We start from the raw sequence: 15,725 nt of genomic DNA on the forward strand, positions 1-15,725 counted from the left end.
CATTCATCTCTACATAGTGACTGTGGAGGAGGCATTACAACATCCATATCTCCATAGAGACTGTGGAGGAGGCATTACAACATCCATCTCTCCATAGTGACTGTGGAGGAGGCATTACAACATCCATATCTCCAAAGTGACTGTGGAGGAGGCATTACAACATCCATCTTTCCATAGAGACTGTGGAGGAGGCATTACAACATCCATGTCTCCATAGTGACTGTGGAGGAGGCATTACAACATCCATCTCTCCATAGTGACTGTGGAGGAGGCATTACAACATCCATCTCTACATAGTGACTGTGGAGGAGGCATTACAACATCCATCTCTCCATAGTGACTGTGGAGGAGGCATTACAACATCCCATGTCTCCATTGTGACTGTGGAAGAGGTTATTATAGAGTGTTAACAGACTAAACATGTTACCCAGTTCATTAATAGTCACATACATCTCACTGCCTCTCTCACCAAGACTCGTACACTCTCCTCTCTCTCTTCCTCCTACCCCTCTCTGCCTCTCTCTCTGCCAATCTCTCTCTGCTTCTCTCTCTCTGCCTTCTGTTTCTATATTTCTTCCTTTCTGTCACAGACACATTGTGATGAGGGGGTGGTGTGTGTGTCAGGTTTGATGGATGGTGGGGTCGTCAGCTCTCAGGGTTTTCCTGCTAGACTCCGCTGAACTGTTACTGTATGTGACAGCCCCTGGTCATACACACGCACACACACACACACACACACACACACACACACACACACACACACACACACACAAACACACATACACACACACACACACACACGTTAGGGGAAGTGACATGTTAATGGAAGTTAAAAACGCTGTAATGTCTGAGCCTGGTGTGAGCAGGGAGCCCTGGTGTTTACCCCTGTGACACACACACACATACAAGAGAGCACAGAGCAGTCAGCCCTGGTGTTTGGCCCTGCGCTCCGACATGTCGCTCCTTATCACTGTCTAACTCTGAGAATGCTTTTCCTCCTCCTCCCCTCTTCCCCCCTCCTCTCCTCTTCCCTTCCTCCTCTCCTCTTCCTCCTCTTCTCTTCCTCTCCTCTTCTCCTCTTCCTCTTCCCCTCCTCCTCTCCTTGGCCCCATCCTGCCTGGTGTCAACGGTAGGGGCTGGTGGCAGTGGTGGAATAGTGTGGAGAATGTTTTCAGATATTAAGTCCCTTGATACCAATTGAGCAATGTTTCCATCCCCGGAAATATTCAGAGTCTTCTGGAGGCAAAGGGGGGTCCGACCCAGTACAAGATGGGTATACCTAATAAACTGTCCGGGTACTAGATGGCCGTACCTAATAAACTGTCTTGGTACTAGATGTGTGTACCTAATAAACTGGCCACAGAGTGTATCTGTGTTTTTATGAAAGACATTGATATGAACTGGTATATTAAGGTCTAATAACAGCTGTATATTAAACTGGCCTGGTAATAGATGGCTGTACCTAATAAACTGGCCTGGTACTAGATGGCTGTACCTAATAAACTGGCCTGGTACTAGATGGCTGTCCCTAATAAACTGGCCTGGTACTAGATGGCTGTACCTAATACACTGGCCACAGAGTGTATCTGTGTTTTTATGAAAGACATTGATATGAACTGGTATTAAGGTCTAATAACAGCTGTATATTAAACGTGTGTTGTGATATCTATTGTTGTGTTCCCACCTCATTTCTAAGCCCCGCTGCCCAGGGCAAAATTATATTACCCATGCATCATCTCTCCTACCTCCCTCCCTTCCTCTCCCCTCCCCTCCCTGCTACTCCCCCCTCTCCTCCCCACTACTCTCCTCTCCCCTCTCCTCCCCTCCCCTCCCCACTACTCTCCTCTCCCCTCCCCTCCCCACTACTCTACTCTCCCCTCTCCTCCCCACTACTCTACTCTCCCCTCTCCTCCCCACTACTCTCCTCTCCCCTCTCCTCCCCACTACTCTCCTCTCCCCTCTCCTCCCACTACTCTCCTCTCCCCTCCCCTCCCCACTACTCTCCTCTCCCCTCTCCTCCCCACTACTCTACTCTCCCCTCTCCTCCCCACTACTCTACTCTCCCCTCTCCTCCCCACTACTCTCCTCTCCCCTCTCCTCCCCGCTACTCTCCTCTCCCCTCTCCTCCCCACTACTCTCCTCTCCCCTCTCCTCCCCGCTACTCTACTCTCCCCTCTCCTCCCCACTACTCTCCTCTCCCCTCTCCTCCCCGCTACTCTACTCTCCCCTCTCCTCCCCACTACTCTCCTCTCCCCTCTCCTCCCCGCTACTCTACTCTCCCCTCTCCTCCCCACTACTCTACTCTCCCCTCTCCTCCCCGCTACTCTACTCTCCCCTCTCCTCCCCACTACTCTCCTCTCCCCTCTCCTCCCCTCCCCTCCCCACTACTCTCCTCTCCCCTCCCCTCCCCACTACTCTACTCTCCCCTCCCCTCCCCACTACTCTACTCTCCCCTCTCCTCCCCACTACTCTCCTCTCCCCTCTCCTCCCACTACTCTCCTCCCCTCTCCTCCCCACTACTCTCCTCTCCCCTCCCCTCCCCACTACTCTACTCTCCCTCTCCTCCCCACTACTCTCCTCTCCCCTCTCCTCCCCTCCCCTCCCCACTACTCTCCTCTCCCCTCTCCTCCCCACTACTCTACTCTCCCCTCTCCTCCCCACTACTCTCCTCTCCCCTCTCCTCCCCACTACTCTACTCTCCTCTCCCCTCTCCTCCCCACTACTCTCCTCTCCCCTCTCCTCCCCACTACTCTACTCTCCCCTCTCCTCCCCACTACTCTACTCTCCCCTCCCCACTACTCTCCTCTCCCCTCCCCTCCCCACTACTCTACTCTCCCCTCTCCTCCCCACTACTCTCCTCTCCCCTCTCCTCCCCACTACTCTACTCTCCCCTCTCCTCCCCACTACTCTCCTCTCCCCTCCCCTCCCCACTACTCTACTCTCCCCTCTCCTCCCCACTACTCTCCTCTCCCCTCCCCTCCCCACTACTCTCCTCTCCCCTCTCCTCCCCACTACTCTACTCTCCCCTCCCCACTACTCTCCTCTCCCCTCTCCTCCCCACTACTCTACTCTCCCCTCTCCTCCCACTACTCTACTCTCCCCTCCCCACTACTCTCCTCTCCCCTCCCCTCCCCACTACTCTACTCTCCCCTCCCCTCCCCACTACTCTCCTCTCCCCTCTCCTCCCCACTACTCTCCTCTCCCCTCCCCTCCCCACTACTCTCCTCTCCCCTCTCCTCCCCACTACTCTCCTCTCCCCTCCCCTCCCCACTACTCTACTCTCCCCTCCCCACTACTCTCCTCTCCCCTCCCCTCCCCACTACTCTCCTCTCCCCTCTCCTCCCCACTACTCTCCTCTCCCCTCCCCTCCCCACTACTCTCCTCTCCCCTCTCCTCCCCACTACTCTCCTCTCCCCTCTCCTCCCCACTACTCTCCTCTCCCCTCTCCTCCCCACTACTCTCCTCTCCCCTCTCCTCCCCGCTACTCTACTCTCCCCTCTCCTCCCACTACTCTCCTCTCCCTCTCCTCCCCGCTACTCGACTCTCCCCTCTTCCTCCCCACTATCTCTACTCTCCCCTCTCCTCCCCACTACTCTACTCTCCCCTCTCCTCCCCACTACTCTACTCTCCCCTCTCCTCCCCGCTACTCTACTCTCCCCTCCCCTCCCCACTACTCTACTCTCCCCTCCCCACTACTCTCCTCTCCCCTCTCCTCCCCACTACTCTCCTCTCCCCTCTCCTCCCCACTACTCTACTCTCCCTCTCCTCCCCGCTACTTCTACTCTCCCCTCCCCTCTCCTCCCCACTACTCTCCTCTCCCCTCCCCTCCCCACTACTCTCCTCTCCCCTCCTCCTCCACTACTCTCCTCTCCCCTCCCCTCCCCACTACTCTACTCTCCCCTCCCCACTACTCTCCTCTCCCCTCCCCTCCCCACTACTCTACTCTCACCTCCCCACTACTCTCCTCTCCCCTCCCCTCCCCACTACTCTCCTCTCCCCTCTCCTCCCCACTACTCTCCTCTCCCCTCTCCTCCCCACTACTCTACTCTCGCCCTCTCCTCCCCGCTACTCTACTCTCCCCTCTCCTCCCCGCTACTCTCCCCTCCCCTCTCCTCCCCACTACTCTCCCCTCCCCTCTCCTCCCCACTACTCTCCCCTCCTCTCCCCTCCCCTCTCCTCCCCGCTACTCTACTCTCCCCTCTCCTCCCCGCTACTCTACTCTCCCCTCTCCTCCCACTACTCTCCCCTCCCCTCTCCTCCCACTACTCTCCCCTCCTCTCCCCTCCCCTCTCCTCCCCGCTACTCTACTCTCCCCTCTCCTCCCCACTACTCTACTCTCCCTCTCCTCCCCACTACTCTACTCTCCCCTCTCCTCCCACTACTCTACTCTCCCCTCTCCTCCCACTACTCTCCCCTCCCCTCTCCTCCCCACTACTCTCCCCTCCCCTCTCCTCCCCACTACTCTCCCCTCCTCTCCCTCCCCACTACTCTCCTCTCCCCTCTCCTCCCCGCTACTCTACTCTCCCCTCTCCTCCCCGCTACTCTACTCTCCCCTCTCCTCCCCACTACTCTCCTCTCCCCTCTCCTCCCCGCTCTCTACTCTCCCCTCTCCTCCCCACTACTCTACTCTCCCTCTCCTCCCCACTACTCTCCTCTCCCCTCTCCTCCCCGCTACTCTCCTCTCCCCTCCCCTCCCACTACTCTCCTCTCCCCTCTCCTCCCCGCTACTCTCCTCTCCCCTCCCCTCTCCTCCCCGCTACTCTACTCTCCCCTCTCCTCCCCACTACTCTCCCCTCCCTCTCCTCCCCACTACTCTCCCCTCCCCTCTCCTCCCACTACTCTCCCTCCTCTCCCCTCCCCTCTCCTCCCCCTACTCTACTCTCCCCTCTCCTCCCCGCTACTCTCCTCTCCCCTCCCCTCTCCTCCCCGCTACTCTCCTCTCCCTCTCTCCCCACTACTCTCTACTCTCCCTCTCCTCCCCACTACTCTACTCTCCCCTCTCCTCCCACTACTCTACTCTCCCTCTCCTCCCCGCTACTCTCACTCTCCCCTCCCCTCCCCGCTACTCTACTCTCCCTCTCCTCCCCACTACTCTACTCTCCCCTCTCCCCCCACTACTCTACTCTCCCCTCTCCTCCCCTACTCTACTCTCCCCTCCCTCCCCCGCTACTCTACTCTCCCCTCTCCTCCCCACTACTCTACTCTCCCCTCTCCTCTCCCCGCTACTCTCCTCTCCCCCTCCCTCTCCTCCCCGCTACTCTCCTCTCCCCTCTCCTCCCCACTACTCTACTCTCCCCTCTCCTCCCACTACTCTACTCTCCCCTCTCCTCCCCACTACTCTCTCTCCCCTCTCCTCCCCCCTACTCTACTCTCCCCCCTCTCCTCCCCACTACTCTACTCTCCCCTCTCCTCCCCGCTACTATCTACTCTCCCCTCCTCCCCGCTACTCTACTCTCCCCTCTCCTCCCCACTACTCTACTCTCCCCTCTCCTCCCCACTACTCTACTCTCCCCTCTCCTCCCCACTACTCTACTCTCCCCTCTCCTCCCCACTACTCTCTCTCCCCTCTCCTCCCCACTACTCTACTCTCCCCTCTCCTCCCACTACTCTCCTCTCCCCTCTCCTCCCCACTACTCTACTCTCCCCTCTCCTCCTCCCCCCCTACTCTACTCTCCCCTCTCCTCCCCACTACTCTACTCTCCCCTCTCCTCCCCCTACTCTCCTCTCCCCTCTCCTCCCCCTACTCTACTCTACTCTCCCCCTCTCCTCCCCACTACTCTACTCTCCCCTCTCCTCCCCACTACTCTACTCTCCCCTCTCCTCCCCACTACTCTACTCTCCCTCTCCTCTCCCGCTACTCTACTCTCCCCTCTCCTCCCCACTACTCTCCTCTCCCCTCTCCTCCCCGCTACTCTACTCTCCCCTCTCCTCCCCACTACTCTACTCTCCCTCTCCTCCCCACTACTCTCCTCTCCCCTCTCCTCCCCACTACTCTACTCTCCCCTCTCCTCCCCGCTACTCTCTCCCCTCCCCTCTCCTCCCCGCTACTCTCCTCTCCCCTCCCTCCCCACTACTCTACTCTCCCCTCTCCTCCCCGCTACTCTCCCCTCCCCTCTCCTCCCACTACTCTCCTCTCCCCTCTCCTCCCCGCTACTCTACTCTCCCCTCTCCTCCCCACTACTCTCCTCTCCCCTCCCTCTCCTCCCCACTACTCTCCCCTCCCTCCCTCCCCCGCTACTCTCCCCCCTCCCCTCCCCGCTACTCTCCCCTCTCCTCCCCACTACTCTCCCCTCTCCTCCTCACTACTCTCCCAACTCCTCCTCACTACTCTCCCCTCTCCTTTCCTCCCCACTACTCTCCCCTCTCCTTTCCTCCCCACTACTCTCCCCTCTCCTCCCCCACTACTCTCCCCTCTCCTCCTCACTACTCTCCCAACTCCTCCTCACTACTCTCCTCTCCCCTCCCCTCCCCTCCACACTACTCTCCCCTCCCTTTCCTCCCCCTACTCTCCCTCTCCTTTCCTCCCCACTCCTCTCCCCTCCCCTCCCCACTACTCTCCCCTCCCCTTTCCTCCCCACTACTCTCCCCTCTCCTACCCACTACTCTCCCCTCTCCTTTCCTCCCCACTCCTCTCCCCTCCCCTCCCCACTACTCTCCCCTCCCCTTTCCTCCCCACTACTCTCCCCTCTCCTCCCCACTACTCTCCCCTCCCCTTTCCTCCCCACTACTCTCCCCTCTCCTTTCCTCCCCACTCCTCTCCCCTCCCCTCCCCACTACTCTCCCCTCCCCTTTCCTCCCCACTACTCTCCCCTCTCCTCCCCACTACTCTACCCTCTCCTCCCCACTACTCTCCCCTCTCCTTTCCTCCCCACTCCTCTCCCCTCCCCTCCCCACTACTCTCCCCTCCCCTTTCCTCCCCACTACTCTCCCCTCTCCTCCCACTACTCTCCCCTCTCCTCCCCACTACTCTCCCCTCTCCTTTCCTCCCCACTCCTCTCCCCTCCCCTCTCCTCCCCACTACTCTCCTCTCCCCTCTCCTCCCCACTACTCTTCTCTCCCCTCTCCTCCCCACTACTCTCCTCTCCCCTCTCCTCCCCACTACTCTCCCCTCCCCTCCCCACTACTCTCCCCTCCCCTTTCCTCCCCACTACTCTCCCCTCCCCTCTCCTCCCCACTACTCTCCTCTCCCCTCTCCTCCCCACTACTCTCCTCTCCCCTCTCCTCCCCACTACTCTCCTCTCCCCTCTCCTCCCCACTACTCTCCCCTCCCCTCTCCTCCCCACTACTCTCCTCTCCCCTCTCCTCCCCACTACTCTCCTCTCCCCTCTCCTCCCCACTACTCTCCTCTCCCCTCTCCTCCCCACTACTCTCCTCTCCCCTCTCCTCCCCACTACTCTCCCCTCCCCTCTCCTCCCCACTACTCTCCTCTCCCCTCTCCTCCCCACTACTCTCCTCTCCCCTCCCCTCCCCACTACTCTCCTCTCCCCTCTCCTCCCCACTACTCTCCTCTCCCCTCTCCTCCCCACTACTCTCCTCTCCCCTCTCCTCCCCACTACTCTCCTCTCCCTCTCCTCCCCACTACTCTCCTCTCCCCTCTCCTCCCCACTACTCTCCTCTCCCCTCTCCTCCCCGCTACTCTCCTCTCCCCTCCCCTCTCCTCCCCGCTACTCTACTCTCCCCTCTCCTCCCCACTACTCTCCCCTCCCCTCTCCTCCCCGCTACTCTCCCCTCCCCTCTCCTCCCCGCTACTCTCCCCTCCCCTCCCCTCTCCTCCCCACTACTCTCCCCTCTCCTCCTCACTACTCTCCCAACTCCTCCTCACTACTCTCCTCTCCCCTCCCCTCTCCTCCCCACTACTCTCCCCTCCCTCTCCTCCCCACTACTCTCCCCTCTCCTCCTCACTACTCTCCCAACTCCTCCTCACTACTCTCCTCTCCCCTCCCCTCTCCTCCCCACTACTCTCCTCTACTCTCCCCTCCCCGCTACTCTCCCCTCCCTCCCCCTCTCCTCCCCACTACTCTCCCCTCTCCTCCTCACTACTCTCCCACTCCTCCTCACTACTCTCCTCTCCCCTCCCCGCTCTCTCCTCTCCCCTCCCCTCTCCTCCCCTCTCCTCTCCCCTCTCCTCCCCACTACTCTCCTCTCCCCTCCCCCTCCCCGCTACTCTACTCTCCCCTCTCCTCCCCACTGCTCTCCTCTCCCCTCTCCTCCCCTACTCTACTCTCCAACTCCTCCTCACTACTCTCCTCTCCTCTCCCCTCTCCTCCCCACTACTCTCCTCTCCCCTCTCCTCCCCACTACTCTACTCTCCCCTCTCCTCCCCACTACTCTACTCTCCCAACTCCTCCTCACTACTCTCCTCTCCTCTCCCCTCTCCTCCCCACTACTCTACTCTCCCCCTCCTCCCCCTACTACTCTACTCTCCCAACTCCTCCTCACTACTCTCCTCTCCTCTCCCCTCTCTCCCCACTACTCTCCTCTCCCCTCTCCTCCCCACTACTCTCCTCTCCCTCTCTCCCCCGCTACTCTACTCTCCCCTCTCCTCCCCACTACTCTCCTCTCCTCCTCCTCCCCACTACTCTCCTCTCCCCTCTCCTCCCCACTACTCTCCTCTCCCTCTCCTCCCCACTACTCTCCTCTCCCCTCTCCTCCCAGTTACTCTACTCTCCCCTCTCCTCCACACTACTCTCCTCTCCCCTCTCCTCCCCACTACTCTACTCTCCCTCTCCTCCCCGCTACTCTCCTCTCCCCTCTCCTCCCCACTACTCTCCTCTCCCCTCTCCTCCCCGCTACTCTACTCTCCCTCTCCTCCCCGCTACTCTCCTCTCCCCTCTCCTCCCCACTACTCTCCTCTCCCCTCTCCTCCCCGCTACTCTACTCCCCCTCTCCTCCCCGCTACTCTACTCTCCCCTCTCCTCCCCCTACTCTCCTCTCCCCTCTCCTCCCCGCTACTCTACTCTCCCCTCTCCTCCCCACTACTCTCCTCTCCCCTCTCCTCCCCGCTACTCTACTCTCCCCTCTCCTCCCCGCTACTCTACTCTCCCCTCTCCTCCCCACTACTCTCCTCTCCCCTCTCCTCCCCGCTACTCTACTCTCCCCTCTCCTCCCCACTACTCTCCTCTCCCCTCTCCTCCCCGCTACTCTACTCTCCCCTCTCCTCCCCGCTACTCTCCTCTCCCCTCTCCTCCCCACTACTCTCCTCTCCCCTCTCCTCCCTGCTACTCTACTCTCCCCTCTCCTCCCCGCTACTCTACTCTCCCCTCTCCTCCCCACTACTCTCCTCTCCCCTCTCCTCCCCGCTACTCTCCTCTCCCCTCTCCTCCCCGCTACTCTACTCTCCCCTCTCCTCCCCACTACTCTCCTCTCCCCTCTCCTCCCCACTACTCTCCTCTCCCCTCTCCTCCCCACTACTCTCCTCTCCCCTCCCCTCTCCTCACCGCTACTCTCCTCTCCCCTCTCCTCCCCACTACTCTACTCTCCCCTCTCCTCCCCACTACTCTACTCTCCCCTCTCCTCCCCGCTACTCTACTCTCCCCTCTCCTCCCCGCTACTCTACTCTCCCCTCTCCTCCCCACTACTCTCCTCTCCCCTCTCCTCCCCACTACTCTACTCTCCCCTCTCCTCCCCACTACTCTACTCTCCCCTCCCCGCTACTCTCCTCTCCCCTCCCCTCTCCTCCCCACTACTCTACTCTCCCCTCCCCGCTACTCTCCTCTCCCCTCCCCTCTCCTCCCCGCTACTCTCCCCTCCCCTCTCCTCCCCACTACTCTCCTCTCCCCTCTCCTCCCCACTACTCTACTCTCCCCTCTCCTCCCCACTACTCTACTCTCCCCTCTCCTCCCCACTACTCTACTCTCCCCTCCCCGCTACTCTCCTCTCCCCTCCCCTCTCCTCCCCACTACTCTCCTCTCCCCTCTCCTCCCCGCTACTCTCCTCTCCCCTCTCCTCCCCGCTACTCTCCCCTCCCCTCTCCTCCCCACTACTCTCCTCTCCCCTCTCCTCCCCACTACTCTACTCTCCCCTCCCCGCTACTCTCCTCTCCCCTCCCCTCTCCTCCCCACTACTCTCCTCTCCCCTCTCCTCCCCACTACTCTCCTCTCCCCTCTCCTCCCCACTACTCTCCTCTCCCCTCTCCTCCCCACTACTCTCCTCTCCCCTCTCCTCCCCACTACTCTCCCCTCCCCTCTCCTCCCCGCTACTCTCCCCTCCCCTCTCCTCCCCACTACTCTCCTCTCCCCTCTCCTCCCCGCTACTCTCCTCTCCCCTCTCCTCCCCGCTACTCTCCTCTCCCCTCTCCTCCCCACTACTCTCCTCTCCCCTCTCCTCCCCACTACTCTCCTCTCCCCTCTCCTCCCCGCTACTCTACTCTCCCCTCTCCTCCCCACTACTCTACTCTCCCCTCCCCGCTACTCTCCTCTCCCCTCCCCTCTCCTCCCCACTACTCTCCTCTCCCCTCTCCTCCCCACTACTCTCCTCTCCCCTCTCCTCCCCACTACTCTCCTCTCCCCTCTCCTCCCCACTACTCTCCCCTCCCCTCTCCTCCCCGCTACTCTCCCCTCCCCTCTCCTCCCCACTACTCTCCTCTCCCCTCTCCTCCCCGCTACTCTCCTCTCCCCTCTCCTCCCCGCTACTCTCCTCTACCCTCTCCTCCCCACTACTCTCCTCTCCCCTCTCCTCCCCACTACTCTCCCCTCCCCTCCCCTCTCCTCCCCGCTACTCTCCTCTCCCCTCTCCTCCCCACTACTCTCCTCTCCCCTCTCCTCCCCACTACTCTCCTCTCCCCTCTCCTCCCCACTACTCTACTCTCCCCTCCCCGCTACTCTCCCCTCCCCTCCCCTCTCCTCCCCACTACTCTCCCCTCTCCTCCCCTCTCCTCCCCACTACTCTCCCCTCCCCGCTACTCTCCCCTCCCCTCCCCTCTCCTCCCCACTACTCTCCCCTCTCCTCCCCTCTCCTCCCCACTACTCTACTCTCCCCTCCCCGCTACTCTCCCCTCCCCTCCCCTCTCCTCCCCACTACTCTCCCCTCTCCTCCCCTCTCCTCCCCACTACTCTCCCCTCTCCTCCCCTCTCCTCCCCACTACTCTCCCCTCCCCTCCCCTCTCCTCCCCACTACTCTCCCCTCTCCTCCTCACTACTCTCCCAACTCCTCCTCACTACTCTCCTCTCCCCTCCCCTCTCCTCCCCACTACTCTCCCCTCCCCTCTCCTCCCCACTACTCTCCCCTCCCCTCTCCTCCCCACTACTCTCCTCTCCCCTCTCCTCCCCACTACTCTCCTCTCCCCTCTCCTCCCCACTACTCTACTCTCCCCTCTCCTCCCCGCTACTCTCCTCTCCCCTCTCCTCCCCACTACTCTCCCCTCCCCTCTCCTCCCCACTACTCTCCTCTCCCCTCTCCTCCCCACTACTCTACTCTACCCTCCCCGCTACTCTCCCCTCCCCTCCCCTCTCCTCCCCACTACTCTCCCCTCTCCTCCTCACTACTCTCCCAACTCCTCCTCACTACTCTCCTCTCCCCTCCCCTCTCCTCCCCACTACTCTCCTCTCCCCTCTCCTCCCCACTACTCTCCTCTCCCCTCTCCTCCCCGCTACTCTCCTCTCCCCTCTCCTCCCCACTACTCTCCTCTCCCCTCTCCTCCCCACTACTCTCCTCTCCCCTCTCCTCCCCACTACTCTACTCTCCCCTCCCCGCTACTCTCCCCTCCCCTCCCCTCTCCTCCCCACTACTCTCCCCTCTCCTCCTCACTACTCTCCCAACTCCTCCTCACTACTCTCCTCTCCCCTCCCCTCTCCTCACCGCTACTCTCCTCTCCCCTCTCCTCCCCACTACTCTCCTCTCCCCTCTCCTCCCCACTACTCTCCTCTCCCCTCTCCTCCCCACTACTCTACTCTCCCCTCCCCGCTACTCTCCCCTCCCCTCCCCTCCCCACTACTCTCCTCTCCCCTCCCCTCCCCACTACTCTCCCCTCCCCTCTCCTCCCCGCTACTCTCCCCTCCCCGCTACTCTCCCCTCCCCTCCCCTCTCCTCCCCACTACTCTCCCCTCTCCTCCTCACTACTCTCCCAACTCCTCCTCACTACTCTCCTCTCCTCTCCCCTCTCCTCCCCGCTACTCTCCTCTCCCCTCTCCTCCCCACTACTCTCCTCTCCCCTCCCCTCCCCACTACTCTCCCCTCCCCTCTCCTCCCCGCTACTCTCCCCTCCCCGCTACTCTCCCCTCCCCTCCCCTCTCCTCCCCACTACTCTCCCCTCTCCTCCTCACTACTCTCCCAACTCCTCCTCACTACTCTCCTCTCCTCTCCCCTATCCTCCCCGCTACTCTCCTCTCCCCTCTCCTCCTCACTACTCTCCTCTCCCCTCCCCTCTCCTCCCCGCTACTCTCCTCTCCCCTCTCCTCCTCACTACTCTCCCCTCCCCTCCCCTCTCCTCCCCACTACTCTCCTCTCCTTGCTACTCTCCTCTCCCCTCTCCTCCCCACTACTCTCCTCTCCTTGCTACTCTCCTCTCCCCTCTCCTCCTCACTACTCTCCTCTCCTCTCCCCTCTCCTCCCCACTACTCTCCTCTCCCCTCTCCTCCCCACTACTCTCCCCTCCCCTCTCCTCCCCACTACTCTCCTCTCCCCTCCCCTCCCCACTACTCTCCCCTCCCCTCTCCTCCCCACTACTCTCCTCTCCCCTCCCCTCCCCACTACTCTCCTCTCCCCTCCCCTCCCCACTACTCTCCCCTCCCCTCTCCTCCCCGCTACTCTCCTCTCCCCTCTCCTCCTCACTACTCTCCCCTCCCCTCCCCTCTCCTCCCCACTACTCTCCTCTCCTTGCTACTCTCCTCTCCCCTCTCCTCCCCACTACTCTCCTCTCCTTGCTACTCTCCTCTCCCCTCTCCTCCTCACTACTCTCCTCTCCTCTCCCCTCTCCTCCCCACTACTCTCCTCTCCCCTCTCCTCCCCACTACTCTCCTCTCCCCTCTCCTCCTCACTACTCTCCTCTCCTCTCCCCTCTCCTCCCCACTACTCTCCTCTCCCCTCTCCTCCCCACTACTCTCCCCTCCCCTCTCCTCCCCACTACTCTACTCTCCCCTCCCCTCCCCACTACTCTCCCCTCCCCTCTCCTCCCCACTACTCTCCTCTCCCCTCTCCTCCCCGCTACTCTCCCCTCCCCTCTCCTCCCCACTACTCTCCTCTCCCCTCTCCTCCTCGCTACTCTCGTGCGTGTTAAACTCCCTGCCCTGCTCCCACACCACTTCATCTGTCTCGGCAATTACTATCATGTAGCCCGACATCCCCAAATCTGGTGCCATGCTGAGTGTGTGTGTGTGTGTGTGTGTGTGTGTGTGTGTGTGTGTGTGTGTGTGTGTGTGTGTGTGTGTGTGTGTGTGTGTGTGTGTGATAATGTAGTCAGTAGAGGGTGATATCCTCCTCCTGTACAGCTGTAGTGGACTAATCACTCTGTTGTGGTGTTGTCATTCTGGAGAAGGAGATTTACGTAGAGGTCTATGATTCAACACTATTAGCTGCCTAATCTGTTTATGTTTGTATATAATTATTTGTTTTGGTAGTTATTTAAAATCATTGTTTTAGCCATTGTTTAAATGGTCACGTTACTGGGACCTTAGCTGTCATCTAATCTCACCCTCCTCTCAGCCTGTCACTATCAAATCTCACTAAGACACTCCGCTTTTCACTATCAAATCTCACCCAGCCAATCAGCCTTTCACTATCAAATCTCACACAAACACTCAGCCTTTCACTATCACTGAGACACACATGCACTCAGGCACACAGGCACACATGCACTCAGACACACATGCACTCAGATACACATGCACTCAGATACACATGCACTCAGATACACATGCACTCAGACACACATGCACTCAGACACACATGCACTCAGATACACATGCACTCAGATACACATGCACTCAGACACACATGCACTCAGACATACATGCACTCAGACACACATGCACTCAGACACACATGCACTCAGACACACATGCACTCAGACACACATGCACTCAGACACACATGCACTCAGACACACATGCACTCAGACACACATGCACTCAGATAAACATGCACTCAGATAAACATGCACTCAGATAAACATGCACTCAGATACACATGCACTCAGACACACATGCACTCAGATAAACATGCACTCAGATACACATGCACTCAGACACACATGCACTCAGATAAACATGCACTCAGACACACATGCACTCAGACACACATGCACTCAGACACACATGCACTCAGACACACATGCACTCAGACACACATGCACTCAGACACACATGCACTCAGACACACATGCACACTGTTCCATTAGTGGTAAATAATTAACTGAATAGAAGGAGACCTTTAGAGTTTAGAACAACACAGCTCTCTGTCTTTGTCCCTGTCTCTGACCCTGTATTTGTCTCTGTGTCTGTCACTGTCTCCGTCCCTGTCTCTTTCCCTGTATCTGTCTCTGTCCCTGTCTCTGTCTCTGTCTCTGTCCCTGTCTCTGTCCCTGTCTCTGTCTCTGTCTCTGTCTCTGTCCCTGTCTCTGTCTCTGTCTCTGTCTCTGTCTCAGTCCCTGTCTCTCACTGTCTCTGTCTCTCTCTGTCTCTGTATCTGTCTCTCTATCTGTCTCTGTCTCTGTCCCTGTCTCTCACTGTCTCTGTCTCTGTCTGTCTCTGTATCTGTCTCTGTATCTGTCTCTGTATCTGTCTCTGTCCCTGTCCCTGTATCAGTCCCTGTCTCTGTCCCTGTCTCTGTCCCTGTCCCTGTATCAGTCCCTGTCTCTGTCCCTGTCATTTCTCTCTCTCTCTCTCTCTCTCTCTCTCTCTCTTAACAAATCAACTCTTTTGATTTGATAGATAATAGGTTTGTTTATGGTTGTGTGAAGAGAAGGTTTTGTTGTGATGGAGTCGTCTGTCTGTAGACATTTAGTTTTTAGATTATTCACAGATGTTGCGGTCCTGTTTAAGTTTATTATGATGCATTATTTAGAGAGAGAGAGCAGAAGAAAGAACGGGAGAGAGGACGAGAGAGAGAGAGAGAGAGAAAGAGAGAGAGAGAGCAGAAGAAAGAATGGGAGAGAGGACGAGGGAGAGAAAGAGTGAGGGAGAGAGAGAGAGAGAGAGAGAGAGAGAGAGAGAGAGAGAGAGAGAAAGAAAGAGCGAGAGAGAGAGAGAGAAAGAGAGAGAAAGAGCGAGAGAGAGAAAGGGAGAGAGAGAGAGAGAGAGAGAGAGAGAGAGAGAGAGAGAGAGAGAGAGAGAGAGAGAGAGAGAGAGAGAGCAAGAGAGAGAAAGAGCGAGAGAGAGAAAGGGAGAGAAAGAGAAAGAGAGAGAGAGAGAGAGAGAGAGAGAGAGAGAGAGAGAGAGAGAGAGAGAGAAAGAGAGAGAAAGAGCGAGAGAGAGAAAGGGAGAGAAAGAGAGAGAGAGAGAGAGAGAGAGAGAGAGAAAGAGAGAGGGAGAGAGAAAGGGAGAGAAAGAGAGACAGAGAGAGGGACTGTGTTGTTGTTTTTTCTCCAATCAATGTAATTGATATTCCATGAGAAGCGTTCAGATGCTTATAATTGATGCATTTCTTTCAGATGTTGACTTTCTGTGAGTAAGTGGCTTTTACATTCTCCTTCTTTTATGTTGCAGGAGAACATTCATGATCTTATGTGGTCACTTTTAGTTCATTTTGGCTGTGTCACTGGGTACAAAAACAAACAAGAAAACTATTTGAGG

The 15,725-nt window shown here is 58.5% G+C and overlaps 1 protein-coding gene across 1 annotated transcript in view; it reads left to right on the forward strand.

Annotated features, from left to right (window-relative positions):
- Nucleotides 1-15,725, forward strand: part of LOC118938379 (RNA binding protein fox-1 homolog 1) — a 391,360-nt gene that overhangs the window by 159,852 nt on the left and 215,783 nt on the right. The window lies entirely within an intron of this gene.

Source organism: Oncorhynchus mykiss, chromosome 13 (assembly GCF_013265735.2).
Source record: "Oncorhynchus mykiss isolate Arlee chromosome 13, USDA_OmykA_1.1, whole genome shotgun sequence".
Classification (NCBI taxonomy): Eukaryota; Metazoa; Chordata; class Actinopteri; order Salmoniformes; family Salmonidae; genus Oncorhynchus; species Oncorhynchus mykiss.